General features: G+C 41.0%; 1 protein-coding gene across 2 annotated transcripts in view; it reads left to right on the plus strand.

Moving 5' to 3' along the window:
* Positions 1-19,084, plus strand: part of plxnb2a.1 (plexin b2a, tandem duplicate 1) — a 239,462-nt gene that overhangs the window by 57,359 nt on the left and 163,019 nt on the right. For both annotated transcript variants that reach the window (XM_082509940.1, XM_082509941.1), the window contains exon 2: positions 7,923-7,980. The gene's annotated coding sequence lies outside the window, so the exon portion shown is untranslated. The remainder of the gene's footprint in view (positions 1-7,922; positions 7,981-19,084) is intronic.

A 19,084-nucleotide genomic window follows, 5' to 3' on the forward strand; every position in this document is an offset into this window, starting at 1 on the left:
AGGATAGATTTCCACAACACCACTGAATTCAACCTTTTAACCATGTTTAGGTTGTTATTTGCTCTTTTGAGCATTTTCAGTGTGATTTTATGTTTCCCTTTGTAAACTGGGGTTCCGGAGGGTGGTTGTCACTGACTGTGGCCTAAAGAACACCTGTGTCGCTTGTATAAAGGCAACTTGAGACGGGATGCACTTGAGAGCTTAAAAAAAAAAAGGAAAAAAAAAAAGATCATTTCAGCACCATCTAGATTTTTGGGTGATTGCAAAAGCTGTCTGGACTGGTCTGAAATTACCCCATCTAACTAGTTTAGCAGCAGCTGAGTCGGTTATGTGTGGATATGATGGTGTTCAGACATTAGTAAGGCATACAGTGTATTTTCATCATGTTTCATCATTAATTGCGCAGCATGATGCTGTTCTTACCTCAACCTGGCAGCCGCTCGCCTCCTTCCTGCTGTTCAGCGAGGCAGCGCCTGCGTGTGAGTCATTGAAGGGGGAAGACGGCTCGGCTGCACAGCTTTGAGCTCGCTGTACCGCCCTGCTCTCATAGCTCGCATTTCTCGGATAAAAACCAGCTAGCAAAACTGATTTACAAGACTCCTCTCCACTCGGTGTGTGTGTGTGTGTGTGCGTGTGTGTTGATTTAGAAGACTTAAAGTATAATAAACTATCGTGACAATCTCTGCGAGGAAAAGCACATCAACCTGTAAATCACATCACAGCATTCAGCACTTGTTCTCCATCTGTCATGCAGCTGCAGCAGCAGTGTGTGTTTACAGTACACTCATGCAGGTTTCATTTTGCACATGTTGAACCTAAATCTCTGTCTTCCTCGTCCTCTTGTGGCTTTTTTGTTCAGCTTGTTTTTTTTATGTTTTCTCTGCACTTTCTGCGTCTCGTTGTGTGTATATGTTTACCTCACTCCTGTGTCTTGACACACTCATACTTATCTTCTCGCTTTTGCTGTCAGCACCAGTCATTTGATATGGTTTCAGTGTTATAGGGGAGGGAAATTCCAAGAAAGCAAGCGTTAACTCCCTTTATTGGATTTCCAGCCACCAGGGCCTTCCTTAATATCTATGCTATGAGTAACTTAACACCAAGCTGGAAAGTGTTCTTTACATTGGCACTGACTTTAAACTCAGAACCAGCAGTGATCTGAGTGTACATGGCAGAGGTTAACTGTGCTTTCAACCACTACAGGACATTCAACTTGACTTTTTTCTTTTGTTGAAACACATTTTCAAACACAAAATTTGTTCTGTTTTATCTTTGTTTTTGTCTCCACAAGCTTTAGAGGGAAATGGCTTCATCATTAAGTGCTAAAACCAGCCTCTGTGTCTACCTTCGGGAGCAAAGTTCCTCCTGAAACTATCAGTTAGAAATAGTTCTAGGTGTCGGCTGACAAAAATTAAAAACCATAGCTACTATAATTAAATGTGGCCAGTCTCCTCTTCAGGGTCCCTTTCTTGTGCATGTTTGAACAGATTCGAACAGAACTGTTAGTTGGAGATCACTTGGTGACAGTCCTGTTCTTAGTCCTGTGTAGTTGGACAGTAGTTGGTGCAATCAAAGGGTGGAGGGTGTGGTGTTCAGTTTTTCATCATCTGCTTTTTGCAGATCATGTGGTTCTATTGGCTTCATTGAGCCTTGCTTGCACTGTGACTGTCTGCAGCCAAATGTGAAGTGGTTATGCTGTGAATGAGCTCCAAGTCTGAGGCCTTTGTTCTCAGTTGGAATCGGCTGGAGTGCCCACTCCAGGTCGCTGGTGAACTTTTGCCCATGTGGAGGAGTTTAAGTATCTTTTGGTGTTATTTATGAGTCAGGGGAGAATGGAGTGGGATTGGTGCAACATCTACAGTGATATGGATGCTGTGCCAGTCTGTTGTGATGAAGAGAGCTCAGCTTAAAAGGAAAGGTGTGGATTTACTGGTCAATCTACCCTCCAACCTTCATTTATGGTCACAAGCTTTGGGTAGTAACTGGAAGAATAAGACTGCAGATACAAGAGTGGAAAATTAAATGATGTCTTGATTAAGCCTTCTAGATATGAGGAGGAGTTGGGTTTTTCTGAGTCAGGCACTTGGAGTAGAACGGCTACCTCTCGCCATTAAAAGGAGAAAGTTTTAGAGGTTTGGGCAACTTGGATGCCTCGTGGGTGCCTCCTGGATGTCTCCTAAAGGATGAGTTTTGGGGGAGTCCTTCCAGGAGGAGGTCCCGGAGAAGATCAAGGCCATGCTAAGGAGATTACCTCCCTGCTGGCTTGGGAACGCCTCAGTGCCCCTCAGTAGAGCCACAGGAGGTGGCCTGGAAGAGGAAAGTCTGTGATTCTCTTCTTAGAGTGCTGTGTGAATAATGAGTGATGGATGGATGGCAGAAAGAAAGTGGACAGATTTCCCGGGGAGCTAAATCTTGCTATTAGGAAAGGAATGGCCAAAAAAACTCCTTTAGTTGTCGTAGTAAACTTATGTGTCTGTGGTCTCTGTGAGCATTGGAAAAAGCATTTGCATGCTCCTGATTCTATTCATGACTGGACCTTAGAGCTTTGGTCTTAAAAAATAAAAAATTCTCCCACTGAAAGTTGCTAACGACCACAAAACGACCTAGCTGTCATCACACGAGCCTGTCGATAGTCGATAAAAGCCAGGTCAGTATGACACAGACTTGATGCTGAGGATTGCAGTGAGCAGAACTTAATGAGAGGATGTTGAAAAGTAACGGCTGTACTGAAAAAGGTGCATGTGAAGAGGAGTTTTGAGAGGATATGTGGTAAAATATGTTTTTATTTATTTTAATGGGCTGATTTCGGGAACTTTTTTCATCACGCCTTGCATAATTGAGTTCAGATGGGGTTTGAGGAGGGAACTCTATCCAGTTTTCTTGATGTTCTCCGTTGTCTATCTAACTTGATATTAACCCTTGGAGGGTCTTAAGGACATTTATTGTCCTTAGGCCTAAAGGTGGATGTCTTTTTAAGGACCCTCCAAGGGTTAAAGGCATATAAAGCAACACAACACCTTGAAATCTGTGCTGAAAATAGTGTGCAGACACCTCAAGCTGTTCTGTGGGGTTGGAAAGCCTGGGTATGATTTTTATAAGGTGCACTAAGAAAGTGGATGACACAAGTGTTGCCTTAAATACAATAAAAACAGTAAAGAGGTAATCATGCTGTCAACCTGTCCTCTGTTACAGAGTGTTTAATAAAAGAAACTGTCAGTGTTACTGTCTCATTGTGACAGATTTTTTCTTTGATTCAATTCTAAGTGGAAAAACTCAACTTCCACATATGTGTCTGTGTCTTTTCAGAAAATACATAGCGGTGTATATAAGACCGTCCCACTATGGAGAACAAGCGAGACACAGAAACATGAACACCCACTCCCTTTGAATAATAGACTGCTTAAGTCTCAAGGATGCTGTGCTGCAGTACAGAAGGTTGTATTTACCCCGTGGTACATGCATGATCGATTGACAGAATGTTGAAGGAATGCAAAATATCCAGTTGATTAAAAAGTGAAAGTGTTAAGATTCTTTTTCTGCTGTCAAATAACCGAGCTCCTCGCCTTACCTGAAAGCTCTCTCCACATTTATAGAGAAACATAACTGACCGTTGGTTTTACACCAGTTATGCTGCCTCTAACATTGTTGAGCATGACAGGTTCCATGGTGGGTCAGTGATGGTCTGGAGAAGCATAACATTTGAGGGCACAGACTTCTACACAGTTTACAACAATGCTCTGACAGCCATCAGGTATCTGGGTGAAATCCTTGGACCCACTGTCAGACTGGTGCAGTGGGCCCTGGGTTCCTCCTAGTAGACGACAATGCCCTGACTCATGTGGTGAGATTATGCAAGTAGTTCCTGGAGGATGAAGGCAGTCCATACCACTGACTGGCCCTAATGCTCACCTGAACAAAATCCAATAGAACACCTCATCGACATTATGTTTTGATCCATCCAACGCTGCTAGGTTGCACCTCACACTGTCCAGGAGTTCAGTGATGGTCCTGATCCAAGAGGAGATCCCCCAGGACACCATTCGTTATTTCATTAGGAGCTTGTATGCAAGCATGTGGGAGCGTACAAACTACTATTACTGTTTTGAGTTGCTGCAGTGACGTTTTGGCAAAATGCTCTGCTCTTTGGTTTTCAGGATGGTTTTGAATTCAGCCCTCTGTAGGTTGATGATTTTCATTTCGGTCAAACGATGTGGCATTCTTTCATTCCTAACATGTAACCAAGTCCATATCAGTGCAGATATCCAGCATTATTGTATTCCTAGTAAGATCTGATGTGTTTACTATCTACTCATAAGTTGGTCAACAGTAGCTTCAGCTCTCATTGAGACTCGCGTCGGCTGTGGTGTCGCTTTTGGCTTTTGAGGGAATCTGCTATCTTGTTCTTTCTTCTTTTTCTCAGTTCGTGGCCATAGATCAGGGCAGGGAAATAGGAGCTGTGACTTTTGACTTCTCCTTTCCCCTCTCATGAACAAAACCCCAATATGCTTTTCTCTAGTCTGCAAAGAGTCATGAAACCAGAGGCACCACATCACCTGCAAAATGCTAAATGCAACCTTGAGACTACAGAGTCAGACGCACGTCGGCTTTGACTTGAAATTCGTTCCATAATAAGTTATGAATCTGTAACAAAAGGAGCCCCCAATGGATTCCAGTATCCACCTGGAACTACTCTGACTTCTTGCTCACACTGCAGTTCAAATAAAAGCGATACAGGTAAACTGACGATAAGACAGAATTGGATTCAGGAACGCTTTGATTCAGCTTTCATTAAAGCGCGTGTTTTTTTTCAAATTTGATCAAAGCAGCTTTTTATTTCATGCATGAAATGGGGAAAAGGTCCAGATCACCTCCAACATCAGAGTCCTGAGAGCGTTAAAATTATCTCCTGTCATGCATTATGAATGGACTGAGGATCAAGCAATAGAAAATATTAACTGACAGCTTTCTTATCTTTTTAAGTCGCTTTTTTCTTTGTCATTTCAACTAAATCTTGCATTTCCTTTCAAATAAAGTTTAATTTAGCTTCAGTTCTTTCCGTTAAACAAATGGGATCACCAGCAGATATACTCCTAAAGAATCTGGCCTTTTTAGTCACCGTGCTCTAATGCAGAGGAGCAAAACGAAAAAGCAAAAGGAAAGAAAATTAATCCGTAACTATTTTCTCTTTTCCAGCTCATACGGTGTCAGGATTTTGCTTATTTGTCTTTTATGAAACCTTAAATTTAAATATCTTTAGCCTGAGACTAAAGGCCTGGTGGATTTTATAAGGTAGTAATTAGAAGATGAATCCATAATGAAAATAATCACTGGTTTGACCTCCAGTTAGAGTTAACAGAATCATTCATTTATATTTCAGCACTCAGTGCTCCACAGAGAGAAGAGAAGGAAATGTTTGTAGAAAGATAACCAAAGTTATTATAAAGTTATAAGTTTAGATGGAGAATTTCCAGCTGCAACGCCTGAACTGAGACGCAGGCAAGCCGATTTCAGAAGGCCTCAAAATTTTCAATGACGCCTCACAAGATGAAGGATTAATAAGCAACGTATTTAACGAGGAATTCAGTCGTTAAACTGCCATCTTTCAGCTAAACAATGCAGCAAATTTGAGCAGGCCCTCTGGGTTTTTTCCTCCAGAACAAACAGCCAAGTCGGGCGTGTGAATGTTAGAGGAAATAACTTATCGCTGGGCTGCAGGTCAAACAGAGGCTAATCGTTTGACACTCGGCAGCTGGATGCATGTTTACCCAGCAGAGTTTGTATCGTGTGTATTTATAGGATCGGCACTAATCACCAGCAACAACTTCCCAGGGGTACACTCTGAGGAATATCAAAGCTAATACGAATTATCTTTTTTTATTTTTAAAAGAACTGAAAACAGACTTAACTGAAATCGTAGCCGTTAACCACTACTTTTTAAGACCTGTAGATATTAATAGATGTTACCATGTCTTTGACTTGTTGCTTTGATTCATTGAAGTCTTCACACGCATCCAAAATCTTTCAGACGCTGCCTTAATCACAAGGAGTCGCCACACTGGGTAGCTCCGCATGTTTGATTTGGCAGATTGTTAAAAATGCTGATCATAAGCACGCTGCTCGCAGATGGACACCTGACAGGCACCTAAACTTCAGCGACACAGAGAAGCGTCACGTAATCCACTTCAAGGGAAGAGCCGATTATTGATGTCAGCATGTGCACACAAAACGTTTTACAGCATTTACAAATCATTCTCATCTTCAGGAATCAAACGGGCTGCAGCGTGGCGCGGTTGTTGGCGCTGCTGCCTCACAGCGAGAGGGAGCAAACCATATTTATTTATTTATGCGGTGCTTTTCCAAGACAAAGCACTTTACAAAACTGATCTAAGATGGTGCAAAATCTTTTCAAAAAGGGGACAGCGGATGAAAGAATATAAAAGAACAAAATGTACAAAATACAAAAATGACATTTACACTCATTGGAGGTAAAATACTACAGAACTAAAAGTGGAGTAAGTCCACAGACTCAGCAGACCTCAGAGGAGCAGGCGGAGCGCTCCACAGCTCAGGTCTGGCAACAGGTTTCCTTTCTGAACCCAGGTGAACCTCTTCTGTGTGCTGTTTGCTCCAGGGGCGCTGCTTATTTCTGCCCACGGCACACCTCACAGAGCATATTCCAAATCTAAAGATTTTCATTTCATGGCTAAGTAGAGGTTTAAAAATCCTCTCTGATGCCTCACAGATAAGCCACAGGTGTCCACACTGGGAGGCTGGAGGAGGGGTAGCGTTTGAGGAATCACCGATTCATCGGGAGCTGCTTTGGGAGCTTCATGTCCTGCATAAAACCCTTTGGTTAGATTCAGTGAAAGATTGCGGTTTCGGTTAAAATGTGCCGTTTTTATAACGTTTATGCTGCACACATTGTCAGAAACTCTGTTTACTGGCACTGACACCAAAAAAGCTTGTGCAGAAGAGAACTTGAGAAAACTGAACTGTTTGTCCATAGAAGGAAAAACAGGTTCATCTTTATAACTCATAACTCTGATCAGTCAAATCTTTTCTTTCTGAAGGACAGATTATCAGATGGAGTCTTTCCGTGGACTTTAGTGTGTAGAGTTTCAGTTGGTTCGTCCATATTTTTCAGACATTTGGCTTATATGAACAACTCTGTTGCCTTTGAGCTTTTAAATTGAGCTAATGGTGCATTTAATGCATTTTCTATGAGATTCATGTTAAGCGTTTTTTAAAAGTTCCCTTTGTGTGAAGTGCGATGGAAATTCCTGCATGTTAAGAGCCGGGATCGGGGCGCCGTGTCATGAATGGCATGAAATCACTTTAATCAGGGGTAACTGTGAAGTACTGAAGACTGCGTTAATCTGAGCTTGGTCACCCTGCCAGGCTGTGGAGTTAAGTGTTCTGACTCGTGGCTGATTGGTAGTGTAGGTGGTTGATTAGTTTGGTCCAGATCACATGGACTACTAAAGTCTGATTGAGCTGAGTCACAAAAAAGTTGGAGGCTGAGTGATTCCTGCATTAGGCGTAATTAGCATGTGTGTGTATATGAGCAGCGTTGGTGTGTGGGGGTGTCGTCTCCTCTGAAGTTTACTTCCTGGCTGCTTCTTTCTCCTGTTTTTCAGCTGTTTCTGAGCATAATTAACCTTCTATCAAATGGTGGCGTAAACCTCATCGCTTCAATTTTGTTAATTTGTGTGTTTCAAGTCGAACTCCGTGGGAGAGTTAATTAGCGAGTTCAGATTTAAAGCTACGAGTGATTCGCCGGGCCGCGTTCACACAGCAGCAATGTTTTTGAATGTTTAAACCATCGAACCCAAAAATATGCATTTATGTTCGAAGCTTTGATCAATAAGTTTACCAAGTATAACTAAAGGAAATAACAAACTCAACTCTTGTGTCTTTTGTAGGTGAGGAGAGAGAGGTTCTTCATGTCATCAGGGTTCAACAGGCTTCATCACTGAACAGGTAAGATTTGATCACCTCCACCCTAATCTTCCCTCTTTGCCTTCTAAGATCTCTAATCAGAGCTTCACTCAGGACCTGCTTTCAGCCACCTGACGATGTTATTTCAATGACGACCTCAGTGGTAGACTTGTGATTGAAGGAAAATATTGATTTTTTTTTTTTTTTTTGATGATTTGGTGGACTGCCTGCTTGAGAACTCAACTGAACCCCACCTTTTTGTTCATCCTGAGGGTGCTAGCAGTCTTTCATCTGATTGCTTCATGTAGGTCCTCATATTTTCTAAGATTTAAAACATCTGTATACCTCTGGGAGCACTGGGAGATACATTTTAACTAGAGATGGCACGATACCACTTTTTTATGTCCGATACCGATATCATAAATTTGGATATCTGCCGATACCGATATGAATCCGATATAGTGTTTTTTAATCAACAAAACTGTTTTTTAAAATATCTTGCTGCATTTTGCAAGTCTGCAAGTTCATACTCAAGTTTAAAACAACAACTACACTAAAGCTATTCTGTTATACCTGTATACAAAAAAAATATTTCATAGTTCAGCAATACTGATCAATCTAATAAACTTAGACCTACACCATCCTCCCTATTCTGGTATTTTAAAGAGTACTTAGCGTAAATATTAAGCAACCTAACTAATAGGGTTCCAACTCCCAGCAACAACAAAAATAAATAAATAAAAAATAAGGAACCACCCCTCACGCTCCACCTCATGATGCTTAATCGACGTAATCAACCTTAATTTGATGCAGTGTGAAAAAAAATGCACAGAAATCAATTATTTTTCAAGAAATATTAAATAGATTCAACATCTTTCTTCAACAAAATTGCAGACTGCACAGATGGTACCTTCCCAAAGGAAAAAGTACTATAGTTTACTAGGGTATATATATTAGACTTAATAGTCACTATATACAGTAATTGACTTCTATTCATTTTACATCAAATTAAAACTTTGGGTGTCAGATAATTATTTATTAAAAGCTAGACATTTTAAATGAGAATAAGAAAGAAAAGTATGTCTTTGTGCCCCCTTTTCCCTGTTAATGCCCTATCGGCCCCCCTGGCTAAACTTTGCTAGATCCGCCCCTGCACAGTTACCAGCGTCAGCTACGTAGAAAAAGATCCTGGAGTAGAAAGTAATATTAAATACATTCTAACAACAGCTGATCAAGCTTAAACGTGCTGCTGTTGTTCAGCCGCTGGTTTCCTCTTTCTGGTGCAAAGTGGGCCAAAAACAAAGACGGACTCGCGACAGAAAAGCCGATCAGCTGATCATTTAAGCAGTTTCACGATTGAAGTAGCAGCCGGAGAGCGAGAGGCAGTCGCTCGTTAAGCTTAACGCAGGAATGCTTTACAAACATTCAGAGATGGACTTACACACTTGCTTTACTTCTCTCGGGGATAACTTTGTCGGAGATGAAATGCCAGGTTGCTAGCGAAGCTCCAAATGCTATCCAGACCACCACAGGTCCCGCATGCCACAGCCGCTCTATCACATGATGCATACTGCTCCGACGTGCTAACGTTCTGAGGTGAGTTACGGCGTGTTGCAAGTTTTGTGAGGTGCTTTCGTGATATTTAATGGATCGGATTACATTTTTTATTTTTCTCCGATATCCGATCCAGTCATTTAGGTCAGTATCGGACCGATACCGATACGTAATATCGGATCGGTCCATCTCTAATTTTAACATATTTTACTCTATTCAGAAGTGTTTGGATGCGAGCGTCAGTTTAATTCAAATCTTATTTAAACAACTCGAGTTCACAGCAACAGTTGTTCTAAGGTGCTTAGATAAAGACCCTGCAATATTAGATGGGGAACCCCAACAATTAGGCGTTCCCCTTTGGACATGCACTTAATGACAGTGGAGAGGAAAAACTCCCTTCAAGCAGGAAGGGAGCTCCTACAGAAATAGGCTCAAGGAGGGGCAAACATCTTGGAGAACAGAAAAAGGACAAAAAACAAACTACATGAAAGAGAAAACATGCACAGTGTCATGTAAATGGCACAAGGAGAAGTCCTCAGTGCATTGTGGGAAGTCCGACAGCAATCTAAGCCTAAAGCAGCATTAAACTGTAAACTTCCCTTCCAAGAACCTCCCTTCACTTCTGTTATACTTATCAGTAGAGCAGGGCGATATGGCCAAAAATATTTATCACGATATATATTTGAAAATTTGCTATAACGATATAACTGACGATATAATTGATGCGAGACAAAATACAACTCCACAACATTACTAGCGCAAAAAGACAACCTTCCATTTATTTTCACTTAAACAAGAAGCTGGTTTTTATGTACATTAAAGCTTTATAAAAATGTAACAGTGCAAATGCAAATTCCTTGCTGAAAGTTTAACCAAAAGGCATTTCCAGTAGAAATGGGCTGACATATCCTGAGCATAACCATGTATAATATCCACTGAAGTTAAAAAGAGGTGCTTTGCAACATTAAACTGCATTGTGCAGTACGCATTTTTCAGACCATAAGGTGCACGGGATTATAAGGCACATTAAGCGAAACAAAGCAGTCAGATAAATCAAACTTTATTAAACTCATTCTTCTTGCTTCCTCCACTTTTGTACCATTGATTCATTAATGTTGAATTCTCTGGCAGCGGCTCTATTCCCATGTTGTTGCAGTATATTAATGACTAACCTTGTATTGTGGATGGATTATCTCAGTTGTTCTCCTCACTGAAGTTCGGTCCGTTTACAGCATCCTGCCATGCGATTGCATTTGTCTCTAACCATGAGGAACCTTCACGTTAACTTTTATAAGTGGAAAAGTGTTAGTGTTCGTCGTCCAGCTTCACTGTTTATGTTATGCTAACATAGCTGTGTCGCTAGCGATCACGTAGCACATCATTATATACCAGCTAGCCCAACTTCAGTAACCCTACAAACGTCACTGCTGTTTAGTTTCCTGTCTTCATTTATGTTGGAAGTGATAGCAGAGCTGTACGTTTGATTTTTTTCAGAAATCTCTCCGTCAGAACATGCTATATCATGCTTAGGTAACTAGCGAGCTAACTTCCGCTAGCTTCCTGCTAACTTCTAACTCCGTTAAATGTAATAAATTTTGTTTTCATGGATGCCTGGAAGTTAAACTTCATAGTTACACCTGGTAAAGCAGCAATGCTGATCGTTTTATTGAAGATGAAAGAATTTAGACAGTTTTTAACTCTCAGTGATGCTGCAGTGTTGTTTGACCTGAAGTATACGGAGTTTAGGACCCAGATTACTCCCAGATTTAAGAGCATCTTAGTCCGACAAATACGACAATAGCGACGGCCGCTTGCATGTTCTGCAAAAAAATGTGCTTTGTCGTGTATCTGACGGACAAACACCAAACCAGTTACACATCACTGAAGTTGCACCGTTTTTACAAACCAATTCTGGTTCATCTGTTTCACTCAAGAATCGGCCATGTGCGTATGAAAACAAAGGCACTGCGCACGCGCGTTTTACTCACATTCTATTGCGATATTTCATTTTCCTATCGTTGCCTAACATTATACCGGTATTACCGTGAACTTTATAATATGGCCCAGCCCTACTTATCAGTACTTCTTATGGCCTGTTTTGGAAAGCAGTGGTAAAATCAGCTGCAGAAAGGGGTCACCATTTTAATATACAAATTCATTTTAAACCTAAGTTTAAAACTTTTATTTAAAGAAATCAAATTTTGGCTTTTGTAGCTTTTTAATATATCGGAGCAAACTATGACTCAGAACTGGTAAACGGATCAGTGATTGAGGAATTGTGAGACAGAAGATGAATCCCTGGGACTCTTATCTCCACCTGACCTTTTATGTCGTGCAAACAGCAGGTCAAACACTGAAGTTAACTCTGAATTAAGTTTCCTGTCAGCTGAACATTGATTTTGGCTGTTAGCTTTTTACACCGATGATAAAAACATGACTGACAGGTCAGAGCACAGTCATTGATTCGGCTGTAGTGGGCTTCACTGACACTGATGAAGACACAAACCATGAAAACTTAAAGGTGAACAGATCTTGTTGTGCATCCTGTTGTTTGTTCATTGCTTGAAAAACTGTTTAAACACAATGCTGTGATACATTCACCAGTTTGCAAAGTGGTAAATAAAGATTATTCAGATTTTTTACTTAGGTACATTTGAATGTTTACTTACTTCAGTAGCTTATAAATCCAGAAGATGTATAATGAGAATACATGCACTTTGAAAATCAAATAGCAATTATAGAAAATTATGTTTCTACTTTGCTTTTTATGTAATAATGCAACATATCTGTAAATGAATGACTGTAAAAGCTGACTTTTTAAAGCTTTAAAGTAATTTAAAGTAACGGTGTAGAGTATAAAATATAATATTTAGTGGAGTAGAAGCAGAAAGTTGCATTACACGTCAGTAAATGCATGAAGTTATGTTGCTGCTGGTCCTGTCCGTGCTCTCATCCAGTGTTGTTGGCCACTGCAAGACCGTACTCTAGTACAATGATGTTGGTAGGGGTGGCCAATTGGGGTCCCACCTGTGGCCTGGAGTAGGTCTGCTTTGCATGGGATTGGAAAACACTGTTTCAAAAATGGCCACAGAGATTTTCTGCAGTTAGTGGTAAGAATGTAAAAATGCTGGTTCTGCTTTTCATCAGTCCAACAAGTTTTTACTCGTAGCTTTCTGTTGTATAATGAGTATTACACCCTCACGGGGTACAGTGTAAGAGCGCTGTGGTATTTTATTGATAAATTCCTCCACTCAGACAAAGACCTACTGCTTTTCTTTCTGTGGGCTATATCATATAAAATTCTCAAAGTCGCTTCATTAAAGTGAAGTTGCTGTGTCAACACATACCTTTTGCTTAAGTGCCTTCTTATTATTTAGCCTCACAATGGACACAGACACATGCAGTATTTCTGCAACACACACGGGAGGCTGTCAGGGTGATGGAGAGAGCACAGGAAGGGGCGTCTGATAACGCGTCCAACACAGGAAGTAGTTCTGCAGTAATGAAACAGTTGTGGAGCTGTGCTGATGATTATCATAAACAGTCTTAAGTACAACAAAAGACTGTCTGTTAGTATTTAACAGTGTGTATTGAACAGAGTCGAGATCATATCAGGTGGTAAATCCTTTGAAGTGGAACATTTCCACTCGGCTGTTTCACCTTAAATCAGAAGAGCTCCCGCTGATGCCCAGTTTGAACTGAAAATCAAAGCTTGGTGCATCCATGTTATAATCTTCTTTCCTGTCTTTTGCTATTTTTGCAATTCTGCCACCTGAACATCAGTGGAATAGTGTGAGATTATTAGGGCTCACTCACAGGATCCAAATTCTTTGCAACTGGGGGGGGAGGGAATTGCTGTTTGCTAGAAGATTTGTATTAAGAGGCCCCAGCCTGGATTCAAATGCAGGACCTTAATGTGAGGCTCACAATTGTAACCGAGCCATGGTTAGTGCTGTTTGGAGGCGATCCATCTCTGAACAATTGTGATCCCACTCGGGACTGACAGCAGTCAGTCTCAGATTGAAGGTTTGTAGGCTGGTGTGGGACTTTAAACTGTAACCGGTGTGCACATGGGTCGATTTCTGTGGTTGAAAGCTCTGGAAAACACCCATTAAATGGACTTTAAGTTAAGTTTGTCAAACAGTGCTTACATGTTTTTATATTTGTTGATCAGACTAACAAATAAGGTAATAAACACAGGGTCGTGAGTGAGTGACGGACAATAATTGAGACCAAATAGTGATGAAAAGGGGGAACAGGAGCTTAGGTCCACCACAAAATGCAGAAAATATAGAAAACCAAAAGTGAATGATTGGCCTTATAAAAGAGGTCAACGGAGAACTAAACACATCAGGTAACGTGTGGTTTTGCAGTGGACTGGAAATGAAATGAACATGGGCAGATGGGTAACATAAAAGTGTGCATTGGGGTAATGTGAGCAATTTGAAACTGGCTTTCACAGATGACCAAATAAAAATGCATCAATTAGCTGCATCTAACATAGATTTCCAGATTTTTCCATTAATTAGAACTAAACATCAGACTCGTGACATCAAGTGATCACTTCTGAGTGTAAATACATAAAACTGTCACCAATACTTACACATTTCAAAGTGTGCATTCAGCTATCATCAGACTGTAGCGATGGTAGCGATCGACAGATGTCCAGCCCTATAGTTAAAATTCAAAAGCAGTGCTGTTCATACTTAAAATTTATACACACAGGGAAGACCTCTGTTGACCCCAGGTAGTGCATTATCCATATTCTCTTTCTCTGATCCAGCCTGTGTTAGGAAGACACGCTTCTCCACATCCAGTATTCACCCACCCTCTCATCATCCCGGCCGTATATTCCCAGGAGCCTCTTGACCAAATGTGGAGGCTCAAATTTCAGACCACTGAGACGGGAACTCCAAGAACTTCTGTTCATAGACAACGGTTGAGACGAACACTGTTTGTTGAAATGCACACGTGCAGTTTGTGGTGTTTTTAAATACACTTTAGATCCTGTTGAGTGAAGTGTTGTAATTTTCTTGCTGGTTTTTGTAAATTGCGGTTTTTGGGTTGTATACACAGCTAGTTCAAGGAATTGTTCAAGGGTTGCAATGGGCTGGCTGTAATGCTAGTGACTGCGACAAGTACCAAATGTTCAGCAGCGAAGCCTTCTAAACAAAGATGACCCAACAAACTCTCCAAAACAAAACCTTAACTTTAACTCTTCATTTACCCCAGAGGCTTTAAACCTACTGATCCCAAATCCTTCTCTCTGAAGGGCTATGGCTGAGTAGTCGTGTTTTCACCAAGAACTCAAGAAGATTTCAGGAGAATTGGATTGTTCTCAGGTCATTCATGCTTCCATCTTGCACAAACATGTTCCTACTATCGGGAATAATCTTAGTTTACTCCTTTGCTTTAGGCAAGGGTGCTGCCTGGATGTAGAGCGCTCAGCTGGCCCGTCATACAGATATGATACAAGTTAAAGTTCTGACTGTGCATTATTGAGTAATGTCTGGAAAAGTCAGCAGTGCAGTAAGGCTGTTTAAAAAGAAGCCATTAAAAGATAAAAATTGCATCATAATTTTCTGTAAAACTCCAAAACATATGTCAGGTCATAAAGCTTATAAATGTAATTGTAAACAGCTTATTTTTCTTTTTTTTTTATTTATGTGTGTAAATATCTGTGTTTATGTATTTATATTAGTTCAAATGCTTTTTCCTGCACACGCACACCCACGCTCCTCTGGGAGCTGCACAGGAAAGCGCTGGTTTGTTTTGCAGGAGGAAGTTCAGTGTGTCTGCGTCTTCATTTCAGTGTGGGTGTTTGTGCGTCTCGGAGGGGAGCCACAGCTGCGAGGCCTGGCTCCATACTGTAAACTCCACTCGCGCTGGAGAGGACAGAGACTGTCATCGTTACTGTTAACAAGTCCAGCAGCTCCCTTACTAGCTCCAGCAATATCTGCGCTGAATTATTGCACATATAGTGCATGCATAGAAGAGCATCAGCTGCAGTTTCTTTCCAGATGCATTCACTCTGCAATGAATTTGATCAAACAGGATTTATGTCCGACACAAAAAGCAGCCACTCGGATACAGTACCAACATGCTCACGTATACCTTTTTGTATTGCACCGCTTCTCCTTTATTATATCACAGAGCTTCCGTGATTGCACAGGCCTCTATTAACAAAAAGATTTCCGAGTTCCTTCTTCAAATTTGCCCTGCAGAAAAGGTTCTCTGGCAGTGAGAATGACTGTCAGGAGGAAGCAATTGTGCATACAGGGACTGAACGCCTACGTGTGAGCGCGGTGAAAAGGACGCAACAAGCAGTGGATGGATGAAAGAGATTTATTTCCTGGTTAGACACACAACATTAGGTGTGGCTTGGAATTCAAAGTGCAGTGTTTGACTTTAACATTTAATGGAGAGAAAAAAATAAGGTTTGCTATGGTAGACAGCTGCACTTAGTGGCGGGCTACAGCTCCAGAGACTTTCTTGTTTGTTAGTTCACATTTTTATAAATGGACACAGTTAAATGTGCCAAATATATTAGCAGGTCCTTTAAGTGTTCCTATCACAGACAGTCAACACCTGGTTGATTTGATGCTGAAGTAAACTCCATGATTTGGTAGCTTGCAGAACCAATTTCAATAGCAATGTGGATACAGGTTCATTGAGGTTTGTGGGCATTTATTTATGCACATTCGCCTCCGCAGCATTTTAGTCGGGTCTGAACATTGACTGGAATTCTGTGTCGTTTGTTTTTCAGTCATTCTGTCAGAGATCTGCTGCCATTCTTGGGATCATTGTCCTACCCCATAAACGACTTTTAGTCCAGCTTTAGCTACAAGGTGGACCACGTCATTTGACTCTAGAATAGTTTGGTGTACAGAAGAGTTCATGGTTCCCAGCCCTGTGGCTGTAAAACAAGCCCAAATAAAAAGGACGTTGTTCCAGAAGTCTTGGTTGAAGTCTTGCTTGGTTGGTTCAGAAGCAACTTTGGAAAGCTAAGCCATACTGCCATGTTTTAATTTTTTTTTAATTGTTTTTTTTTAATTAACATGCTAACTGAGGCCTGTAGAGTCAGAGATGTAACTTGTGGGTTTTTGCGGTTCCTCTGAGTTGCCCTGTATCACTTTGCAGTGAATTTGCTGTGAGTTCCAGTCCAGGGAAGACTGTGATATTGTGTTAACACATTGCTGAACACTACAGACCAGCAAACTGTCAAAACGTCTGCTTTTATTGAGGTGGCTAATCAAATGCTCAACTGATTGTTGAGCATTTGATTAGCACCACCTGGCTGCTGCTGTCTTTATTAACTCTTATGAAAGGGGTGAGGCTGTACATGGTTTTTCACATGACTATATAAAAGTTAAACGGTACAGTAATGCATTAATTTGTGCATTTACCATCACTATCTTTTATTCAGGAGAATAACATAAAAATAGTTATTAGATGTCCTGTAAGATTAACTAAAAACTGGTTCTGGAAGGTTTTTTGTGGCATCTTTATTCCTGCTGTAAAGTTGGGAATCTTAACGTGGGAGTTTGTGGAGGCTGACTCGCTTTTGGAGTCAGCCTCATGTGGACGTCTGAGGAACTGCAATTTTTGGCACATCAGCATTGGTTTCTTTATCTCTCTAAGAAGATTTCTCTGCATTTATTGATAATAGATAAAGAACATACAACTGTTCATGGAGAAAATAAGCTATACTGGACAGAGCAAAATAAAAATCCGCAAATCACCAGCTAAACCAACTTTCAGTTGTTCTTTTACACTTTATCTTCTTCATCTGACTCTCTCTTTCTCTCTCACTGTGCTACCCTTTCCACTCCCTCATGCCCCCCCTCTGCATTTGCCATTACTGTTATTGGTAATAACATTGTAGAGTAGACTAGATTGGAACAGAGCTTTAATGTCCCCGAGGGGCAATTTGGCCTGCAGATGGTATTTTGTTACGAAAGATCCAACCAGAGTGAAATCCAAGGGACAGTATTTTCACACCCACTGCTAGAGACGGGTAATATTGTATTTTAGCTCAGAAAACGCCAATAGTTGATGGCATAAATTACCTCATATACCTGCTGGTGCCACCTACCTCTGCCCTGATGGACTCAATTTGGCTCTCTGTGTAAAGGTTGCTTGGATTTCGGTAAATGACCTGACATTTCTGCACAGCTTTTATACAAGAGAGGGGGAAAAGAAGGCTGATTCACAGTCACATTTTTCTTTGCAATTTGACTCTGTACTTGACAGGCCTGACTCGAGCCCCTCCTCATTATTGCTTAATATATGCTGGATATAGCTTTAATATTGTATCGTAATATGTATAATTTAAAGTTGTGCTGAATTTTGTATGAGGAGGCTGTATTTGAATTCAGGGATGGTGATGCTGGAGGTGACAGACGGAGTATCACGGAAAGAATAAGTTCCCCAATAATTAGTCACAACAAAGCGGGAAAATGAAAAGGCTCATGAATGGATGCAGATATAAGCAGGAGTGGACAAAGACGTGTACGTTCGTCACTAATGAACCGACTTGATCGGACTCTGACAATCACGGGCTGATTATCGCGGCGTCCGCAAGGGCCAACTTATCCGTGTGTGTGCTGATGAAAACTTCGTCTCGCTGTAAATGTGCTGATGCACGATTTAAAAACTACTTTTAAAAAAAAGAAAGAAGTGATCTCTCTCACTCTCTTATCTTGCGTCCTTTATTATATCCCAGCATTCAGATGGGTACAGCGTGAGATGAGAGAATCAGTTTGTATTGAACATGGCTGAATGCAGTGCTGATGAAAGCTTATGCTGATAATAGCTTTTTCATTATGTCCTTAGCCAGGCTTGGCATTTCATTTTCTATTGCAGACAGAGAGACAAGTTCAGATTTTCACCACCGCTGCTTTGGGTGTGTGCCGCGTCTCTGGGCCGGGGTTCGATCGTGTGTTTGGAATATTAGTTTTTATATTGCATTTCTGCTCGATTAAACGCCGCGCAGACAGGGATGTGGGGCACGAGAGGTTGTATTTACGCCTAAAAATAGACGTCTACGATTAATGGAAATCAAACTGAAGCGGCAGATGTTTGAGACTAAATGCCAGCCTGTAGCTCATGGAGCTTGGTAGATTTCATGTAATTTATGCTGCTGTGATCAGTCATGATGTTCAGATATATTTCCCAGATAGGTGGTTATCAGTGCACCAACAGCTGGAAAGCTTAATTAAAAATCAGAAAAGTAAATAGTTGACTGTAGCCTGATACCGTTTGTATTTCCACCAGCAAGCTACTGTAGTTGATTGTCTAACATTTGTCTTATCCATACGCAGTGAAGTGCCGTGGACCTGCCGGCCAAGTCTCGCTCCTGCATTTTAGAATTTGTCGGTGATTTATTTTCTGTATTTACGGGCATCAGCACAGGAAACAATTGGCAGGAAGTATCAACCACACCACAGAAACTTGGTGACATTCAGCAACAAAGTATGGAGTAAAATAATCTGTGCTGGGTCCTGAGTTTTCCCAACTTTCAGCGAAGCAATTGAAGCGACTACCAGTGAGAGCAGAGACTGATATGAGAGGGTGGTAAATCGAATCAGTG

This window comes from Aulonocara stuartgranti (genome assembly GCF_965226115.1).
Source record: "Aulonocara stuartgranti genome assembly, chromosome: 17".
Taxonomy (NCBI): domain Eukaryota; kingdom Metazoa; phylum Chordata; class Actinopteri; order Cichliformes; family Cichlidae; genus Aulonocara; species Aulonocara stuartgranti.